Below are 5,317 nucleotides of genomic sequence, written 5' to 3' on the forward strand. Positions count from 1 at the left end.
TGTGTGAGTGAGTTTTGATGCAGCCCGAAGGGATTTCTCCCCGTCCTCTCCTTATATGCAAGGGGGGACGGAGAGGGGGGGTCGCCGATTAAATGAAGCGGCCTTGCTGTGGATGTGCTGTGTCCTGCGACACTGCTTCTGACCCAGGGCGGTGGGCAGGGTGCAGGGATCACCCGTCATCCAGGAGGTGCTCAGATGAGAGGAAGGGTGGGAGGGGTGTGGAGTGTATTTAGGGATGAAATGGGTGGGAGTGTTTTTATGCCTTTCCCTTTTTGGCTACCTCCCTTGGAAGGGGGAAAAAGCCTTGGTATATATGTATGTATAAGTTTTCAGTAAAACTACGAGAGTTAGACTGTACTTTTTTTTCCAACCTAAATGCCATTTCCAACAAAAGATCAGTCAGTCCAATACTCCAGTTCTCTATAAGAGACTTGTGGATCCCGAGAACAAACAATGGCTACTAGATTAGCTGTAAATCAGCGAGGTGATTTTGTGGAACTGGAGTAAGCTGGTGTAGAACACTGAAAGATATGCATTTCATGGTTGCATGTATAGAATTTAGTGTCTTGCCAGACAGATTGAGCTGGTACATTTTCACTGTGGTTCAGTAATCTAGATGTGATGTGCCAGTGCTATTCTTGCTAGCCAGCAATTACTCTGCTATGTTGATTTCTAATGAGTCTGGTGGTGAATAGAATTTGACAGCCTCTTGCATCTTCACTTTTATATTAAAAAAAATCACTCATTTCCCTCAAAATCAGTCCATTGACTTGCAGGAGATCTGTAACCCCTAGTAATCGGCAACAGGTATTTGTGTTTTATCGCCCAGGATTTGGTGTGCTTGTTGCTGATTGAGGGGGGTAAATGACTGAGTTGGCAGTTGTTGCAGGATGTTATCTAAATTGGGCAATCTAGTAATGTGAGGGAATCCTTACAACTGTCAACTGGGAGGATGGTTTCTTATCTTGAGGTGGCCATGTGTTAGGCAGGAATTTCTTATTTTTAGTACTAGTACCATTTCAAGATGTTAATTATGCTGATGTGAAGGTAGTCATAACATGATGTTTGTTTTTAGACGATTTATTGATTGTCACTCCCAGCATTCTTGCTGTTTGTTTACTGGCACTAAAGTGAAGGTATCAAAAGGAGTGGATGCTGCCTTATGAGTGGCTTTGTCAGCTTTGTTGCCGGGAACATGAGATGACGCCCAGCAGAAGGATACATATTGGAGTGATTTGTTGCGAGGGAGGGTATTAGATTGCCTCATGGGGTTGTGATGGTGTCTCCTCATAAAGGATGTTTGATATCTTCTTCTTAGTAGGGAGGTTTGGGTGAAGAGTTGCAGGGCCTCAAAATGAGATTCATGATAGATACTGGATACCTGGAGGAGTTGACTTCTCCCCGTTGTTTACACTGAACACTAGATGGGTTACTTTGTTGTAAAAGTCTGTCTGTATACCATGTATATACCAATAGCTTTCTTCCTTCTTATAAGGGAAGTAGCCAGGCAAGGCATGCACCCACCCTCTATCCAACATCTGTTTGTTTTGCTTTTAAAAATCTAGTTCCTCATGGATGAAGGGGCATTCCTATCCCCCTCCCACTGGCTGAGTCAGAAGCAATGCAGTAAGATACAGCACCTCATAAGTATGGCCCAGTAGCTTCATTTACGTGGCGACCCTCTCCCCTTGTCCCCTCACATGTGAATAGAGATGATGAGAAATCCCTTCGGGTCGCATCAATTTATCATCCTTTCACACCTTTGTCTTGCACGCTCTCTTCCCTGCTCAACAGACATTCCCCTTCTACCCAAGGCCACCTTCACCCCATACACCACCTCATTCTCAGTTTTTCCTTCAAGTTCACTCCAAATCCACACATCTGCCTTCCACACTATTTTTGCTAATATTTCTTTACTCATTCTTTGCATGTGCCCAGACCATTAGTATTTGTTGATCCACTAGTTTTTTCTACCCCTCACATCGCCCCATTTCTTATTCTTATCGGCCCTCGCAACACCCACCATACTTCTCAAACACTTAATACCAAATATACATATTTTTCCTTTCAACCTCCCTTACATTCGAAGCGTCTGCACCAGACAGTGTCGCAATGTTGTCATGGTGATTTGTGCTGCTGATACGTTTCTTATTAAGTTGTATTTTTTTTTTCATGGAAATAACTTCAAACTTTCCTCATCTCCGGCAATTCAGACTACATGTGCCGCGTTATCTACACTCATAAATCATGTGTGGCATAACGACAGCTTCGTGTCTATTCCCTATTCATTCTACGCATTTATTGATGTCCAACATGTATTACACTCAAATGGTTCCACAATAATTTCTTTACGGTTTTGATTAAGATTTCTAAATATTATTGGTATTTCTGTCGGTATAATGTATACAAAGAACTCGAGAGGAGGATTGGTCCGATCGAAATAAAAATTGTGCATTTCTTACTCCGAAGCCACAGCCAACGAGAGAATATTCGGACGGTCAAAATGCACGCTCATAGTAGCAGTCGAGCAACCAACATATTGTTGATGATAAACACCATTGATGTCGGTAGCGCAGTGTCAATGTATGCTGTGAATTTCTGTACCTTTGGACTGAAGTTATCGACAATGCGGCCTGAAGTTGATGTATCGATGAAGCCATGTTGTAATAATCACGGAGATCAAGGTCGTGATAAGAATAGGTCGGTTCACTGAAGAGAAAATGAACACGTAATCACCTACTCGAGGCGACCATGGCGGATTCTTGTCATTTTGTTAATTTGTTCCTAAGGCGTCGTTGCCATCGTTCTATTTTTTCCTTTACAATTTTTCACTGATTTTTTGTCCTAAACTGTGTTCAATGATTTTCACAACCTTTTGTGAATTGAACAGTAATATTGTACAAAGTATCTAACGCCTTGTGATACAAAATCAAAAAGGGGAGGGGGTTTAGGGTGATAAAGGGAACAGAAAAGAGGGAGACTCGAAGAAAAAAAATCGATATTCATTTACAGTATGATTGGGGACTAGTCTCCATTCTTTAAAATATATTGTTCAATCTTGAAATCCAGGTAAGTAGTCAATGCATTAATGTCTGGTTTAGTATATATATATATATATATATATATATATATGTATATATATGTATATATATATAATATATATATATGTATTATATATATATACATATATATACATATATACATAGGAGTAAAGATAGATGAAAGGTGTCATATGGAAAAAGAAATATTAAATAGAATACAGTGCCATACAAATAATTTAAGAACGCTATATCCATTGATGCGAGAAAAACTTATACCCAAGCAGGTTAAGTTAACAATTTACAAAAATATTTTAAGACCAGTTCTAACATATGGGTCAGAAACATGGACATTGACAGAAAGGCTGAAAAGTAAGATACAGGCAGCAGAGATGAGAGTACTGCGAATAATAAAAGGTGTAACAAGGTGTGACAGAATAAGAAATGAAGAAATAAGAAGAGAGCTGGAAATAGAGCCAATATTAGAATATGTAGAGAAAAGCCAATTAAGATGGTTTGGCCACGTCATGAGGATGAATGTGCATCAGTACCCATTAAAATACTACCAGTGGCAGCCACAAGGAAAGCGTCCAACAGGAAGACCCAGGAAGAGATGGAGAGACGGTATCAGACAAGCCATAGAGTCAAGAGGAAGAACTATGGAAGAGGTGGAGAGTGTGCAGCTGTATGCTGATAGGGACTTGTGGAGGGACTTCGTGAGGCATCATCGCTGACAGGGCATCGCCCTACCTGGTGTATGGTGAGAAAGGTGAGATACATACATGTAAACACACACACACACACACACACATATATATATATATATATATATATGTATATATATATATATATATATATTTATAGAGACGTTTGATATATTATAGTCTCTCGAAGCTAAATTTAATAGAAAGATCAAGTAGTAATTTTTTTTTCAGTGCTTTATCCACTTTAATCTTGTGTTAATATTTCAATAAACACACCAGTGAGTATACGGAACATTAGTTCGAGGCCTTCAATACTCCTCCTTTGTAAATAGGGACTGTATTTGCTTCCATGGTTCTCTCAGACAAATATCTTGAGCTTACTAAGACGTGTGTGTGTGTGTGTGTGTGTGATTCACCATAGTCATGGATCACATGTTGGACTCGTGATCAACATCTATTTCCCTCCCAGAAGAGCTCAGAGCTCATATATGACCGATTTATGGGTAATGCTATGGCATTTTCACGCACACACCCACCCAACCCTCCGCCCACGAGAGTTGGAGTAACAACCCGCATCGCAGCGATACTGAAATTATTTCAGCCCTAGGTGGGATTCGAACCCGGACCGCCGTAGTGGCAGCCGGGAACTCTTACCACCGCGCCATCGAGTCGTGTGTGTGTGTGTGTGTGTGTGCGCGCGAGTGTGTGTAGTCTTTGATCTCAAGAATGCGTTTGACTTGGTGCATCTTGAGGTCCTCGACTGCGATTATTTATTTCGTAGAACTACTTGATGCCTAATTGACGTTCTGAAAAAAAAAAAGAAAAAAAAATCCTTGCTGTCTCATAGAGTGATTTCATAATGGATTTCCACCTTGGTAGGAGATTTGAAGCGAGATGTAACTGTCAAATATCTGACTACTTTTCAAAATAAATTTGAGCGATTAGATATATAATTGGATATATGAATAAATGAATGAATAGGCAAATAATAAAATGAAATAGTAAGCAAACAAAGAATATAGACAGATAAATGGATAAATTGAAAGAAAATGAGGATAAGTGGAACTCGTTCACGTTCCAGAAAATTCTACATTTCAAGGATCTTGGAGTCTAGTGTTGACTGTCGAAGTATTTTGCAGAGAAACTAATGTATTATCCATTGTTACGACATGGAAAGGCGTGTAGGACGGTCAGGAAGGGAGCGAAAATAGATGCAATGACGTGGACAAAAGAAAACATGTAAAAAGAAAGAAAATATGTGGATATTATGACGGTTTCTTCAAGGACGCTGGAGTTCAGTTTCCGGCGTGGACGAGTGTGAAGGGTGCGGGTGGAGGAGGTTAGTTGCACAACGGTCGACGACATCTGAATAAACCTGTAAGACGCTTATCACTTTTATTTTATTTTGTTCTATTCTATTTCATTGTATTTCATCTAATTCTATCGTGTATTAGTTTGTTTTATTTATTCTATTCCATTGTATTCTATATTTCAGTTGAGTTCAATGCTGTTTTATTTTTTCTAATTATATTATTTCATTTTTTATCTTCTTTTCTTTAGTCTAATTCTATTTTA

Source organism: Oratosquilla oratoria, chromosome 14 (genome assembly GCF_046742065.1).
Source record: "Oratosquilla oratoria isolate Oo_2021 chromosome 14, ASM4674206v1, whole genome shotgun sequence".
NCBI classification, from domain to species: Eukaryota; Metazoa; Arthropoda; class Malacostraca; order Stomatopoda; family Squillidae; genus Oratosquilla; species Oratosquilla oratoria.